The sequence below is a fragment of the Lissotriton vulgaris genome, chromosome 7, assembly GCF_964263255.1.
Source record: "Lissotriton vulgaris chromosome 7, aLisVul1.2, whole genome shotgun sequence".
NCBI classification, from domain to species: Eukaryota; Metazoa; Chordata; class Amphibia; order Caudata; family Salamandridae; genus Lissotriton; species Lissotriton vulgaris.
The window spans coordinates 245,256,038-245,273,552 of NC_141695.1; the positions used below are offsets into that span (position 1 = coordinate 245,256,038).

General features: G+C 40.1%; 1 long non-coding RNA gene across 1 annotated transcript in view; it reads left to right on the forward strand.

Moving 5' to 3' along the window:
• The window catches only part of LOC147701295 (uncharacterized), a 72,268-nt gene extending 56,624 nt beyond the window's left edge, over positions 1–15,644 (forward strand). Inside the window, exons 4-5 of the long non-coding RNA XR_015297445.1 lie at positions 14,817–14,897; positions 15,534–15,644. This is a non-coding gene — a long non-coding RNA (uncharacterized LOC147701295). The remainder of the gene's footprint in view (positions 1–14,816; positions 14,898–15,533) is intronic.
• The last annotated feature ends 1,871 nt before the right edge of the window (positions 15,645–17,515 follow it).

A 17,515-nucleotide genomic window follows, 5' to 3' on the forward strand; every position in this document is an offset into this window, starting at 1 on the left:
CCGTGAGTCAAGGAGGCACCGGGACGAGAATTATCGAGTCCGTGGAATTTTTAGCCCAAGACCCACCGGGGCGGGGAATTGAACCCTGATCCAGGACCGATCTCAGATTCCGGGTCTGCCGCCTCTAACCCCTGAGCCACACTTCTCCATTATTAGGGGGAACCTCTAATTCAAACATCCAAAGGCTGAAGATCTTCCAGAACAGGAGAGGTAGATTTATGAAGGAGATACTACTTAGAATATGCGTTTGATCTGTTCCAAGAAATTTATGTTGGCTGGAATTTCAAGAAAGAATTCAGCTCAAGTCCCTCACAATTCACATAAAGGTATTATGGCTCAGCACCAGGTTTTCCTAAAGAGCAATTGAAGACCAAAGAGAGTTGAGATCTTAAAGGGAGGTTCTTCTAAAATAAAACTAAGCACAGAAAACAAGTTCTGGTAGTAGATTGTTATTATGTTATGTTAAACTTTATTTGTAAAGTGCACGTACACCAGATTGGTTTCATGGCGCTACTCTAAGGGTGCTAGTCCTGGGATGGTACTCGTATACCTGTCTAAATAGCCATGTCTTTAGAAGCATTTGAAAACTCATGAGGTGTGTGCAGGATCTGATTTCTAGAGGCAGGGAATTCCAGTATCTGGGGCCTAGTATGGCAAACCTTGTTTCACCAAAACGCTGCAGTTTGAAGTAAGGTATGGTAAGGAAATGCATATGGGCAGATCACAGATTGTGGGTCGGATGGAATCTTTCAATAAACGAACAAGGAAGTGAGAGGAAATGAGAGCTTGACAATTTTGGTCACGTGACAGACGAGCGGAGTGGACGAGCTGACGAGCAGAGTGAGCCTCTGAGCTCAGAGCCCCTGGAGCTGCGGAGCGTGGTGTGTCCGGTCAACCAGTTCAGACAGGATCAGAAGCAGCAGCAAGGCAGTAGGGCGACGGAGTAGGAGTGGGAACGACGGTGAGGCCATCGCTAGCGGTAGTGGTAGCAGGCTGGGTGTAGGCTAGCTCTCGAACCTGGGCTTGGGTGTGAGCCAGTTTTTAAAACATTACGGCCATAGGTGCAAAGGGAGCCGGTCATTTTCTCAGCTCTTCCCAGCCTCCCCTGCCTCTGCCTCCCCACGCCCCTCCTCCTCCAACTCGCAACCCTGGTCTCCCCCAGCCACATCCTCCTCTTCCAGCAATCATTTAAACCAACACAGTGGTCACGGGCCACAGGCTTCTGCACTGACCAAGCTACAGGACACTCTACGCCACGATTCATCAGTAGGGCAAGCTCGGTTGCCATTTAGCAGGCAGCCGCACCGAGTGAGAACCCCTGGCTAGCTGCTAAGGCGGCCTGTTAGATCAGGTCTGTCCAAAGCCTGCAGTAGCCTTATGAGCCCTGCTTGCAAAAAGCCATACGTGCACCCGCACCTACACCTGAAGCCCTTTCATCAACCTTCAACTACTTATACTACCTAAAATCCGTCAGCCTTCAGCTTACAGTTTTTCTGTCTTAGGAATGGTTTTAAAAAACTGACAAGAACCAAGAGTCAAGAATCTTTACTTTGAAACACCTCATTACCTCGAGTCACTTTAAGCATGCTATTACATCCAGGCCTGGGGGTTTGCCCTGGGGGTCTGTAGTGCCTCACAGTCCGGAGCAGTCTGTGGTTTCCAGAAGAGCCATGGGGTATCAGGGACAATAGCAACAGTCAGAGCGCACCTTATTTCATACGTCAGAGCCTGAGCTGATCTGCGAGGAGTGCTCTGTGGCGTGCGCTACCTGGGCTGCAGCAAGAGCAGCCGGAGCTGAACTGTGAGCTGAACGCCCTCTGGGGAAAACGCCGACAACGCCGCCCTGCATCCGGAGAGACACTGACCATGGGGAGTGTAGCGCCTACCTGGGGACTTTGGGGGGGCCGGCGGTAGAGAACTATAGTGCGGTAGTTTGATTTTTCAGGGCTTCTTACCGTACTCAGAGCAGTTTGGAGCTTGTGGAAGTGTCAGAACCTGGGCAGCAGCAGGAGCGGCTGATGCTGTAAAAGCTGTATAAGGTTTGCTGGGCACGGAGGCCGCAGCCTGAGTGATCTGAAGGGTAGGCCTTCAGGGGGGCCTTAGTGCTGCTGTGGGGGTCGCATTGATTGATTGATTTTCAGAGGCTGGTGAAGGCCGGTGAATAAAAGCACTGATTATCCACATTTAGGTTACCAAGTGCTTCCCCGAACAGGCCCTGCGAATCCTTGGTAGAACGTCATCCTTCCTACCTCCTTATCCTTCTCTATCCTTGATTCTTCAACAAACGGAAAAGCACCAAGAGTAAGTGTCTTCTAAGTCTTGTAAGCAATGGTAATCCCATCTAGGTGTTTGCGCTCAAATATAAAAGCAAAATCAGTAGTAGACTCAGAAAGTTGTAACTTGAGAGATAAGAGTTCCCTTAAGCCCCAGAAAACCATTAGTCGCCGGAGAAACGGGGATCATCTTTCACTCCTGAAAACATACCCATTGGTGATGTCAATGTTTTCAAAATGGGTAAGAAGCTCTAAGCGAGGAAAGGGGTTAAAAGAGAAAGAGATAAAGAAGGTTTCAGGTGAAGAAGCGATGGACACCCATGTAATAGCGGGAATAGGGTGGAGAGCCAATTCATAAAAACGGAAGCGCTTTACCCCGCTGTAATCGTACATCAGAATTACGGGGGTGAATTTCATGTGTTACTACCTCCATGTGAAATGGATGTACGGCAAGTAGAAAAGGATGGTAGTACTCCGGAAATGGAAAAAAACTCATCGATGGGAAAGGTAGAGGGTTACCCCCTGGAGAAGAATGTTGAAAAAATAGGAAGTCATCCTATTATCACCAGTGGCAGGATTGGTAACCCTCTTGGATAATTCAAGAGGCACACAGAGATCTGTGCCGGGCTTTCTGTCGACTAAATCAAGTGATCTTTCTTCTAAAGTACAACAGCGGATAGAATCCAGCTTTAGATCTGGGCAGGCGAAAACGGAGGATTACACCTTATCGGACATTGCTAATCAAATGGAAAAGAATGCACAACTAATGATGCAGCTGAAAAAGTCTGGCACTTTGGAGATGGATCCTCAATTGTATCCAGATTCAGAAGAGTACCCGGCCCCAATTGGAGCTCAAACACATTTGCCTACCATGTACAGCAGTACACCTACCAATTTATCCCAAGCTGCTAATTTATTAGACCTCTCTGTTGAAAAGATATCAGGAGTTTCAGTGGTTGAGGATAAAGGGGCAGGGAATTTTCTGAATGTAAGTGAGAATGCGTAGAAAGAACCCTCTCCGTAAATGTTATCTTTGTTGGAGAAAAGTACATTAAACACTGATCACATACTGGAAGTCCTCTCGCCCATATTAGTAGGGGTTCAAGATCTTAAACAATTCAAGCAAGCCCTAACAATCCCTGAAAAGGCTCTTCTAGTACCCAGTCAAGCATGTCAAATACACAATTGGATGCAAAATATTGATACAAATTCAGTGGTGGGGGAAATAAAAGAACTGTTTGTTGGTCCTGAAAGTGCTTCTCCCGAAAGAAATCAAATTATAAGCTCACTCCGAGCTAATCTTCACGAGTGTGCAAAGGTCACTACAATAGGGGAAAACTTAAAATTAAAGGTTTCCTCAGCTCTAAATCCATTACATGTTTACCCAATTTTTAAAAAAATTAATCCGAAAGAATCAAGACTTCAGGTACCTGATGAATTAGTTAACATCTCAGTTAGTGTACCTTTGAAAGAGGTCTCAACATGAGTAAAGGAAACGCCAAAAATGGCCGTAGGGGGAAGAAGACGATGAAGAACTGCTGTTTCCCGAAACGTAAACAGAAAAAACTGTGGTTCCATCCTGAAAGTGAAATAGGAAATAGCTATACATCCCCCTCTATCAAAAAGAATACAAGGACTGTGGGTCAATCAATTATGAATGCGAGTCAAAATCATGGGCAGGAAAATGATTTTCAGCCGAATAGTCCAACTTTTGTGTTGAACGCCCCTTCGTATCAAGAAGGTAAGGAAGAAAGTGGGCTAAATTATGATACAAGCAGTGACCTTAGTTTAAGAAGTAAATTGGATAATTTAGATGACCCTGTAACAGATCCAACTGTAGCTCCAGGAGGTGCGTACGACACCCCTGTGGGCAGGATCTGTCCCCAATGAGGCCTGAATCTAGCCAGGGGAGAGGTGGGGGCTGCGAATGATTACGGCTGTTAATAGTAAAGGGGGTCAGTTAGAAAGAGATTTACCCTTAGGACAACCAGGTATCAATAAAACTAGGAACACTGGTATAGGTGCCGGGCAAGCGAGTAGGGTTTTAACTTTTATCTCCTTGTTCGATGCCGAACCAATGCTATTGAATAGAAGTGCCCTCCTCAAGACACTATCTGAACTAGAGGATCTGGGGTTAATCACTAGTATAGATTTTGAATTGGTACACTTAGATTGGAGCAGCGAACCCCCTAGAACTAAAGCTACTTTCTCATCAAGGGTAGTGGCAGCACTGGTTTTAGCAAACGTTGACAGTTTTAGGAGAAGCGGAATAGACGTGATCCCTAGTGTAGTCCCTTGTAGCATACCGACCAAAAGCCTTGGAACAATTTATCAGGCGCAAGGGAATGGCTCCACTAAGTATGAAAGTGTAAACACCCACATAAAGTATGAGGACATGGAAATAACAGTAGGAAGAAAAAAGGGTGTTAGAGAAATTAATATTTTAGCACCCGAGGTTCGGTGGGCTCCTAGTGCAAACGGGGACAATGATGTGACAAAGTGGAGCTGGGTTGCAGGTACTTTGAATGGGTCAAAAACATCCACCATAAATCCCACAGAGCGGGGTAGCCAATTGGGGAACATTATATCATGGAAGGTGGCTGGGTTAGGTACATCTAGTTATAATTGATTGTGAAGCCCAAACTCTGGAATCAGAGGAATGAAAATTTCACTTATTCTCGAAATAATGGCGGTACTTGTTGGTCATATAAGGCGCTTCCAAACTTTAAGAGGGTTTTCAAGAAAATTGCTTTTAGCCCAAGTCCGGAGATTCCGGTTCTGAGGTATGAGAGGGTTTTGGCAGCATTTAGAAGATTGGGAAGAAATAAGCAAGGTGTGAGAGTCCCCCCAATAGTAATCACATCATGGGAAATAAAAAAAATTGAATGAGGGGATTAATGGTTTAATTAGAGACCAATTTAGAGAGCCCAGATTACAAAGGCAGAGAGAGATATATAGGCTAAAACAGGTTCGGAAAAGGAAAATAGCATCAGATCGAAGGACGGCTGAAGATGAAAAATGGGTTAATTTTTGAGAAGTGGCTTTATCCAGGGATACTAGAAAGTATTGGGCATTGATAGCAAAGTTTTGTGGTGGGAGAGAAAAATTAGAACCCATTTTAATCTCAGAAACCGAATGGTTTATTTATATTTCCCAACTTTATGCTCCAAATCAACTAGCTGATCAGTTTGAAGAGGTTGCTAATGCTTTTATAACGGGGGGTGATGTAGGAGCACCAACATGTTTGGAGATTGAAGGATACATTAAAGGGGCAAGATACTCTAGTGCAAAGGGGCCAGATGATGTTCCTGTAGCTATAATAAAACAGGACTGCGAGGATTGGGCTAAATTTTTACATCCGTTGTTTGTCCACTGTTATAATGATGGGGACATCCCCCGATCTTGGAAGGGAAGTATATTAGTCCCATTATATAAGAAGGGCCCAAAAAAATCCCCGGCCAGTTTTAGACAAATTTCCCTTTTAGATGCAACGGGGAAACTGTTTGCAAAGAGTATCATTGGCCACTTGCAAGAGTGGGCATTCAGAAATAATTATATACCTTTGGAACAAACAGGATTCCGTTAGAATAGTGGCACACTGGATAACATCTCTGTTCTGCAAACCTTAATTGAAAAATATCCCGTTGGTCGGGGGGTCCCGTTGTACTCAGCCTTTATACATTTCTCCACAGCGTTTGATAGGGTAGATCGGGGGACGCTGTGGAGGAAATTGGTTACAATGGGTATTCCAGGGAACCTTCTAAGATTAATAATTGCTCTCCATTCTTCGACCTGGACAAAAGTTTTATTGGGGGGAACACAAGGCCTCTCAAAGAAAATAAGTACACATAACAGGCTGAAGCAGGGGTGCCTTCTGGCCCTTTTACTCTTTTCTATTTATATCAATGATCTGCCGAGTAGTGTAGGTCAGAGTAAAGGGGACCCTCCTCAAGTAGGTAACCTAAAACTGAGTTGTCTGTTATATGCAGACGACAATTGGTTTGCAAAGACGACTGACAGAGCTAGTTAGTTATACAGAAGTGTATTTTTTTTAAATAAATATTTTAAAGAGTAAAGTTGTGATTTTTAGTTATCAAGGTTGTACGGTTAGAAAAAATTTGAATTGGTTTCTGGGAAAGGAAAAACTGGAAGTAGTAACCTTTTATCCATATTTACGACAAATATTTACTAACAGGTGTTCAGCCTATATACACATGGATCACTGCAAAGGTAAAGCGATTTCACAAGCCTCTGCAATTAATCGCCTGTACATGCAATGTGGGAAAAGACATTTCTCACATATTATTTCAGTTCATAAAATAAAGATCCCACCGACTTTAAATTATGCTAGCGAAACAATAGATGCGCATGAGTGGGCCAAATTTGAGAAAGTGGAAGGAAAGATCTGGCGCCAAATATGTAATCTGAACCGTGCAGCGCCGATCGCAGCGCTTAGATTCGAATTTGGTCTTCTTTCTACATATGTGTTATCAATGGCTGCCTGTTTAAGGTGATGCAATGCTCTGATAAACGGTTCCGACAATTTACTAAGGGCAGCGTTCCACAGGGAAATATTTGTAAACATATTGGGAAAAAGTGCTATTTTTAGAAAATATTTAAAAGCATTAAGCATGTTTGGTTTAGATATGGACGGGGCAGCGGTTTTATGTAAAATAGCCTTAAAGAAGATAATTAAGAAAACAATATTTGTGGTTTCTCGTGAAAGAGATTTGAAATTGTGCTCATTGAACAGAAGTATGGATTGTATTGTTGGGGGCTCCATTGTTAAAAATCCCCAACCTTATGTCCTATGGAACCTAAAACACGTAGTACGTAGGGTGATTCTGTTATTAAGATTGAATTTATTACCTCTAAGAATTGTAACAGGTTCCTGGGAGGGTATTCCCAAAAATTAAAGATATTGTCAGCTATGTAATTGTGGTATACAAGATCTGAATCATGTTTTGTTTGTGTGCCCTGCACTCCATTCAATACGACGTAGATATTTAGGGATTGTTTTTCTAAAGTATAATATTTCCACAGCAGAACAGGCCAGTAACAGCCTTCTGTCCCCTCCATCCGAACTGATGTGTTTTAAAATTTTTTGCTTTTTTAAAGAATTTTTAAATATTTATTGAGATCGTAAAATGTTATGGTGATTTGAGTGTCCATAGTACTTCTATGTTAGATCATTTACCCTGCTGCTAGGGAGGTTGGGAAATAATCTCCCAAAAAGTTACACAGAGCACTTGCACTTTTTTCGGACGTGTTAGCCGTCTTGTTATGTGCACCTTATGAGATACTTTGCTGCTAGTTATTCATTGGTGAAGAGTGTTCTGTAGAGGATGCTTAGAGCATTAGCACTTTATTGAGCACTTTATAACACCTTTTTGCTGCTAGTATTCAAAAGAAGTTGCACAGAGCACTTGCACCTTTTTTTGGACGTGTTAGTCGTCTTTTTAAGCTCTTATGTGAACCTTATGAGATACTTTTGCTGCTAGTTATTCATTGGTAAAGAGTGTTCCGTAGAAGATGCTTAGAGCATTAGCACTTTATTGAGCACTTTATAAAAACTTTTTGCTGCTAGTATTAATTGGGATAATGTTTCCAAAAGAAGATGCACAGAGTCCTTTAAGCTCAGGTTTTTATGCTTACAACCAACATGTGTATCTTTTTAAATGTTGTGAGTTGTTTGATATGTATTTTTAGACCACAACTGTATATTAATTCTTCTGTGTACCTCACTTAATCAGGTTTTCCCGATAAACCTTAGTGTGCTGCAATTGAAAGGAGCCTGTATATCTTGAAAGACATTCTGTATTGATATGAAGTTGACCACCGTAGAGTATAGCTTAGTGAACAGAAAAACTGTTCTCTTTTAATTGAATGTTTTTAGCATAGAATTAGCCTAAACAATTTGTATAAATTGGTAATAATTTATATATGGTAACTTTACTACCTAACGCTCATGTTTTTTTTTTAATGAAATGCGAATTTGTAATTTTATTTGAATTTTTTGGTGTATGGAATTGTGTTTTAATTATGTACTTTATGTGGAATTCCTCGGAATTCTAAATTATAATAAATATTGAATTGTGAATTGTGAATTGTGGAATCTTTCAATAAGACTATCAATGAATTTGGGGCTTCTACCATTCAGGGACTTAAAGATAATGCATCCTACCTTAAAGGTGCATCTCTGAGTTATAGGGAGCCAGTGCGCCTGTTTTCCTGACGAATCAGTCTAGCTGCCTGATTCTGTACCAGTTGAAGAAGGTGGGTGAGATAAACAGGAATGCTGAAGTATAGAGAATTGGCGTAATCTATATTGGATGTCACCATAGCAAGGACTGCCTGTATTTTTGCTTCCTAATTTTCCTTATTTTTCTCAACTGGAAAAAGCACGTTGAGAATACAGATCCTATTTCAGTTTTCATTGTGAGGTCATTCTTAATTATGACCCTAAGGGGGCTGTCCCAGCTCTTTAGGCCAGAAACTGGTGACTCCAAGGTTTTAAAGGACCTCCTGTTAGGATCACTTCTGTCTTATCTGGATTTAAATTTAGATGGTTGCCTGTTCATCCAGTCGCGGATGAACAGCATCGTAGTCTGGAATTCATGGATGGATGTAGGAGAGTTACTAATGGAAAACACAAGTTGAAAATCGTCCTCGTAGTTAAAGGTGTGAACTTTCCTTTCTTTCAGGATGTGGATCAAAGGAAGAAGGTATAAGTTGAATAAGTGAGGGGAAAGTGAGGAGCCTTGAGGAACACCACATGTTGCTCTCATCTTGGGGGTTGTGAACTGGCCTAGGCAGACCACATGAAATCGATTTCCTAGAAAGGAACAGATCCATTCACGTGTCAAATGCAGCAGAAAGGTCCAGGTCAGCCTCCTCCCTAACGGTGTCCAATACTGTCAGTTTAACTGACTCTGTGGAATGGGCTGGACGGAACCCTGCTTGATGTGCGTCCAGATAGTTGGACCGCTCCAGAAAGGCTGATAGACTTCTCGCCACAAGGGCTTCGAGTAATTTGGCCAAGTAAGGTAATAAAGAAATAGGGCGGTAATTGGTTCGAATTTTAGGGTCTGCCCCTGGCTTCCTCAGGAGGGGGATGACAGTAGCCTCCTGAAAGGTGTCAGGTACATAACCCTGGGACAGTGACTCATTTAGAAGGGACATAGCTGGACCAGGGAGAGCAGTAAAGGCTTCCCTTAAGATCCAAGGAGGGGGGGGGGGGGGGGGGGGGGGTTGGGCAGCAATCCCTAGGTGAGCCAGATTTTACTTTTATCAACAAGTCTAAAAATACTTCTTGACTTCTTACTGGAATCTGTTCCAGAATGCAGGTATTCTTAGGTATTGTTGGACATGCGGGCTCGAACATATAGGGATACTAGCTTTAATGGCTTTGATTTTATCGATGAAGAAGTTGTTTTGAGAGTCGCATAATGTCTTCGAGGGTGTGGGTTTTAGTGTCACTCTGTCGGAGTTAGATAGTTCATTACCATCGAGAAAATTTCTTCTGACCAATTTGAGGAGGTGACAATTTTTGAGGAGAAATATGCAGCTTTTGTGACCAGGAGAGATTTTTGGAATTTCTAAGTGCTGCTAAATAGGTGCCTTTATCATCAGGCAAGTATTTACTTCTCCTCCTCCTTTTGGCCTGTCGCAGAGCTAGTTTTAATTGCTTTAAATCAGAGGAAAACCATCTCTGGGCCTCATTGAAACGTGATCCATGTACTCTCCTAAGTTGGGCAAGTTTGTTGCTAGCTGTCAGTAGCCAGTCGGATAGGTCTTACTCACTATGGTTGATTGAAAATTGGGTAGGTGGAATGGTGTTGGTCAGTGTTTCGAAGAATTGACTTATAGTGTTCCAACTCCTAACTGATCCAACATCAGGTAAGGGTGTTTTAGACCTGGTGAGATTATTAATAGCAAATTTGATCAAATTATGATCATACCATTTACAGGGAGTGACCGCTGGGTTGGTCATAGCTAGGTTGGCTGACCATGCCTGGTCAAGTATGTGCCCTTTAATATGTGTAGCAGTGGTAATATGCTGAATGAGATTGAGCCCCGTGAGTAAATCCATTACTTCAGCTGAGTGAGGACCACCTGATGTTTCATTTGCCCAGTAATTAAAATCACCAATCAATAATATTTTTGCATAGTTTGATATTAAATGTGACAACTGTTCGCCCAAAGATTGTGGGAATAGTGCCATGTTCTGGGGTGGTCTATAAAGTAGGACACAGACCAAAGGGGCAAAATCATATTCCAATTTGATCACCAGGTTGTCTACTAGTGGTAAGTCAAATCTGTTGCCTTGCAGATTAACACCTCTAAAGAACAATTTTGTGGAGTGCCATAGCCTATGTTCAAATTTGGTCTCCTATAGAAAAGCATTAAAATCGTCCCTTTTCAAATCTCCCTTTCTAAGAGCACTTGGATGCTTCTAGGGAGTAAAGCACACATGTATACTAATGATAATTATGATTTGATTATGTAGTCTTGATAGTTATGTGAGTCGTAGTGTAGACAAGTCCATTACTTCATACTCAAAAAGAAAATGGCTGTGTGAAAATAAAGTGACTCTGTCTACCAAGTGGAATTCTAAAAAACAAATGATTAATTGAGACGCTGAAGGTAGGGTGGCTAAAATGGTTTGGTATTAAGCACTGTAGCCCTAGTGATAATAGGTTGACTCCTGAAGACTGGAAACACATTGCTACTTTATGGGCAACTTTTGTATATTCTTGTATTATATTCTTTGTCCTTACTATCAAAATCCAATTATAAATATTTGCAAATTTCTGCAAAGTCACTCTGTGAGTAGTTCTAAGTCCAACACATGTTTTATGCCTCAATGATATACTCTAAAATAACAGTGAAGAGAAGGACATCTACGGCAACCTGTAGATTAAAGCTTAAAACACATTTTGTGTTTGCATTTTCTACAAGCTGCGATAAAGGAGGTGGCATTGTAGTTATCGACACTATCGATTATGAAACTAAAATGAATACTATGCTTAGTGACAATGCTTTTTACAAGAAAATTGCAGTTAACCCTAGACTAGCCATTTTCAAGAAGATATTCGATCTTACCTGTACGGCCCTTCACAATGGAGAAATTAACAATAAAGAATTTGAATTTTTGAACTTTAATAAGAATAAAACAGCATGTATATATGGCATGCCTAAAGTGCATAAAATTATGATAGATCCACCATATAGGCCAATTGTATCTACCATTGGGACGAATATGGAGCCCCTATCTAAATTTGTAGGCCACTATTTACGTTCATATATTCCTAAAATACCGTCTTATGCCAAAGACACAGGGGAGATGATGAACAAGGTGGAGAATATTGCCTTCAATCAGAACACTGACATATTAGTCACATTGGATGTGGAGGATTTATATAATAATATTCCCCTGATAGGTGCTATGGAAGCAACCAAATGGTTTATTGAAACATACCATATAAATTGTCCTAAGTTATTTATCTTAGAGATTTTAAATATTGTATTGTCTGATAACATCATTGAATTTGGTCATGATTTATATCGCCAGATTAAAGGCATTAGTATGGGGGCATCAGTGGCGCCTTCTGTTTCAAAAATATATATGGCAGCATTTGAACAACGTTTCATACACAATGAGATAGCACCGTTTTTTGAGTCAGTCTCCCATTGGTCCAGATATATTGATGACATCTTTCGTGTCTGGACCAATGGGAGGGATGCCTTACTCGAATTTCTTGATTGGCTCAATGCTACTGATCCAAATCTGAATTTCACTGCCCAAATCAGTGCAAAAAAAGAATTTTTGGACATATTGATCTTTCAAAGTCAAGATAAATTAAAAGTGGATTTATATGTAAAACCCCCTGCATGAAATACAGTTTTACATTTTAGCAGTTTCCACCCCAGGAATCAGAAGCAGGGCATCCCCTTCTCCCAATTCTTAAGAGTAAGAAGAAACTGCACTGTCCTAAAAGACTTTGATCGTCAAGCTGCAATTATGAGGACAAAGATCTTAGCATGTGGGAATCCCCACCGTCTTATAAGAGAGCTAGATTTTTTGACAGCGACCATCTCCTCAAATCGAAAAAATGTACAGAGAATACCCAATTACTATGTGTCACAAGACATTCGACATTGGATGCAAAGATAAAACAGATTGTAAATGCCAATTGGCATATTTTAAATAGCAATCCCACTGACAGCCAGAAACTAGAAAAGCCTTTGTTCACCTACTGGCGAAATAAAAATTTGAAAGATCTGGTTGTACATTCCAGATTTGAAGGTACTAACAGGATAACAAACTAAGTTCAAAGATCTCTTGACAGTGAGCTCCAATCAGGGGCACAAAGAAATGTTCCATGTGTAAATCAGGCAGTTCCATTTTGGAAGAAGAAACCTTTGTTCACGATAAATATAGTACTCGTGCAACAGAAATGTGGAACTGCAAAACTTCAAATGTTGTTTATTTTTACCTTTGCCCATGCGCTTTAGGTTATATAGGAGAGACATCCAGACCGATTCAAATTCGGCTCACCGAACATCGTTCTGCGATCCGTACCAAAAAACTTCTGTCACCCATGGTCAAACATTATGTAGAGAAAGATCATAAACCAAAAGACTTCAAGTGGAGGATCCTGGAAAAGATCAGGACCCCAACTAGTAAAGGAGGTGATAAGATCGGAAAGAAGTGAGAAGTTTTTTGGATTTTCTCACTTGACACTCACAGAAGATCCCTTGGGAGAATGCTATCATCTAGATATAGTATAGACTCAGTATACTTGGCACACGTTAGGTATTATGCTGTACCCACAGTAAACAACAGTTTTGTACTATAGGTACAATTTTGTTACTATTAATAGTGAAAATAAGACTTTTAACAAATGTTTGTCTGTAATTATCTTTAACATCTTAGGATACTAATTTGTCTCGAAATTGTCATCTCTTATATTTTAACTTATACTGTGAGATAGATTGAACCTAACCTCAAATCGAGATTTAACCTCGTTTAAGGTCCTTGGTATTTTTTGCCTGAAGAAGAAAAATATGAAGGCAGAATTGAAACATCGATTATAAATCGAATAACCATATATAAAAGAACTGTCAAATAAAATATAGCCCGGGACAAATCTATTACACTGTAGCCCCAGAACCTGTTCAGACATAGTCTGTTGTCTATGTCCACATGAATATGTTAACATTAATCCGTTCCCGCAAAAAACAAAAAAAGAGATAGGAACATACATGTAGGTCTTTATAATAATAAAATGACTATGTCTTGTATATTAATAAGATCGCATATTAGTATCTCCAGACCCGCTATCTGCGATCGTTTATGTTAGCAATCCGGGACAGATTCAGTTCCGTAATCACATGACTGCTCACTACCAATCAGCAGCCAGTACTTAAAGCGGCCGTTCGACGGGTTGAAGTGTTTGACTTCCTTATCCTGTGACGTCAGACGCCACCAGCGGACGAGTCTCCTAGATGAAACTTTGTATCACTAACTCGCATGTAGGTACTTTGATAACCATTCAAAACTCTGGTATGATAATATGGAATTTCATAATAAATTAGATTTAGTCATTTACGTTGCACTCCTATTTGTTTTTTCTTTTTCATTAAGGAGCGTAACGATTTTTAAAAGCAGGATTCAATGTCGACTATATCTAGTGTGTCAGTTAAGCAATTGGTGTCTTCGTTGCACCTATAATATTGGGAAAAAAGATATGACCTAGCTAGAAGACATAACCTAAGTCGAATGTCTATACTAGGCGAAATACAAAAGTCAGACGTTCTTTGACCAGTGTAATACTATTGATCACGCTTTACCATTATCTATTCCTCTAGCGTTGCTGTGCCCAATTTTAATAGATATCTACAAGGAGATGTTATCAAGCCGCTTCTATGATTATACTTATATGCTAAACAAGGTTATTTCGTATACAGGTATGAGTAGCGCTCCTAGACCTATATGTAGTAAAGTGTGCTGTATAAATATAACTGGCAATTACAGAGAATCCAGCCCTTTTAATTAAATAATCCATACCGATTAAGTAAGCTAGATAAATGCTGATTTTCTACCTATGGTATGTTCGATGCGTTCATTGTAGAAAAAGAGTAAATATAGGGTGATATTACAATTACAAATTTTTATCGTTACAACACTGTGTACAGGGTGATGCTTTTATTATAAATATATCCGATAATTTTAAGCATATATTAGCACATGTGTTATAAAGTATTCCAGAGAGAGAATAAAAGATATAATTATCCATGTAGATAATCAACGTAGACAAGACAGGTTTATTCATATCCCTGTGTTTTACTAACAGGATACCCTTGGATTGACCTTTTAATAAAAACCTCTTATCTTCATATGAGTTTTTATGATCCCTATATCAATGAAAGTGGGACCTTTTAGTAAGTACTATATATTCTATCCATATTAGCCTATCTTGCAGTTTACATCCCAACAGACTAGTATGGCTAAAATTTCTTTATAAATGTATATTTCAGAAAAAACTATTGTAAAGCCAACAGAATTACGAACACAAGCGTCTTTATTTTAACGTTTGTCAAGGCTCCACTTAAAAATAAGTAAGTAGATTTAAAAATCCATCTCTGTAACAGGTTAAGAACTACTCTTTTTTCATATTCGCCTCCTTTTATATATTCCCCCCCCTCTCTTTTTTTACCTATCTATGATCCAACTTTGCTTTTTGATCCTTGGGTTTATTTGGTGTAACCCTTCTTCCTCTCGTTTCACTACTTATCCTTTACTTCATCTGATTTAATCTGTATACCGCAGTGATTTTTGTTACCTGCATTGGAGTATTCAGACTATTTAGCGTCTATACACTGTTTAAGTATGGAGTTTGGAGTCATTATTATCGAATAGGTTATATCCTATTGCATCCAAGTGATGGAGTACTTTACTATTATTAGATAAGGGCTAGTTTTATCATTGTATGTTAATTTCATATATGATTAATGGAGTGGTATCGCTCAAACAGACAGTACACATGGATGTCCATAAATGAATAACTGCATAGAGTTCGCCCATTTTTAGCTATTATAACTGTACAGTCCATAAAGATAGGTAGTCATATTGTGGATTATCATAGACTAAAATAATCAATGATCAATAATTGTGATGTAATTATTTGATTATGTTGTGGTTATGTAAATATATAAAACATTTACAGATTTGTAACAATATTTTTTATGTTGTAGGTTTTGTTGTAGTAATTTCCAGAAGAAGGCGTCCACTACGCCGAAACGCGTGTCAAATTATTACTACCTGATTTATTATTGATTGTATAATTGTATTGTTTTTTGAGCGGATTATTATTATCAGATTTATTATTGATTGCATCATTTTATTACCTATTGACTGTAATTTTTACCTGATTTTATTATTTGAAATATTGAGTTATGATTTGTATATATTATGATTATTGTTTATAAATAGTGATGTATTAAAAATATGATACTTACCTTTACAGACATTCTTTATTGTCCTTGGTTACTGTGATACTCTCCGCCTATATATTTGTATCTACTAGGATTGCCTAGGAATTGTCTTTTCACATATGCTTTATTCCCTGTCCTAGGAATCACACGATTAGAGTTCAGGGGGCCTTTGTTTATTCCCTACATGACAGTACAACTCAGCAGCCATGAGTGGACAAGAGGGGAACTATGCAGCAGGAGACAAACTATTTGAAACTGGGCTAATGTTTAAGATCACAGGTAATAAGCTGAAGAGATACACTAATTTGGATTAGAGGGAACAGATTTTTTCATACATAAACAGAGCCTGAACGTATAATGTAGTTTGAGGGCAAAGTATGTCAAGCTGCATGGATCAGTGAGAGTGATAAAGCATAATGAATGTCCCTTCTGCATCAGAAAACTACATATCTATCATCATTTCAGTGTCAGAAGGTCATGCACTACTTATCAAAAGGCCACCAAATTAATGAGAAAACATCTAGGTCCTCTTTAGCTTCACCCTCACTTATGAGACTGTTTCCTAATTTCCCTGGAAAATCTATATGGATACCTAACACAGTAAACTTTTTCTCTTTCCACCAACACCCCTCAAAGCTGTGCACAGCAGTAGCTATCTACTGCCTCAACTCTGCTCTATCTTGAGAGCCCCCTTTGCCAAGTTTGTCGTCACTACAACATTTTGACCTTACTGTTTAGTCTGTGTTTTCCAATATAGGTTGTCATTTACTAATCTATGGGCTCCCCAAAACCTCTTATATGTATATATTTTATTTTTCTAAAAAACATTTGATTGAGTTTTTTTATAGGCAAAAGCACAAGTGCTGCATTTACAGGATAATGTTGTACAGAAAATGTGTCAGGTTGGTCAAACATCAGCGTGGAGTGTAGCAATTGTCTGTGAGCTCCACCCATGTCTGTTCCCCCACGTGTTGTAAATTTGCAGCGGTTGGGTTGGCATTAGCAGAAGCCATCCTGTATTTAGAGGTATCTTATCCGTTTTGTGGAATCCATTTTGTATTTCTGGCAACCATCTTGTTTGCCATGTGCTACCACGTGTGTGCCATGTGCTCTGTCCTACCTTGCTGTTGTCTGCTCTTGAAATCTACCTAGAGACAGGTTATATTTAGCTTCTTCTGCTTTGCACATGCTCAGTTGAGCTTGCAGCTGCCAATGCAGCTGCTTTTAGTCTGTAACTGTCAGGATGTGTTCACCAGAATTAGCAACTGTTAGCTCCTCCCACTTGTTGACTGTGCATTTAACATTATATGTGCCTAAAACCTTCTTGTTGTACTTGTACCGCCTTCTTTTGAGCCCCAGTGTGGGTATAAAAGGACCAAGCTCCTTCCATTCAGTGTGCTACTTCAAACACTACCGAAGGGTGTTGTGTGAATGTAGTTCCACCTCATGAGGTCAATAAATACTTTGTTTTCTATTCCAGTTTCTGTGCCAACTTGTATCCTATTGGTCTGAGGACTTGTGCAGAGAAGGGCGAACCCCTAGCACTGGTAGGCCTTGCTGAGGTCCACCACTACACATTGGTGCCCGACACATGGGGCTCATTTGCGATTCGGATGCCTAAAGGAGTGCTCGAAAGGAAAGATTGGAATCTCGCTTTGGACAATAACTACCCGATGAGACCCGCGTCTTGGCAACCACGGCGTTTTTCCTCTTTTGCTGATCTGACCCTCCAGGTGGTGCTG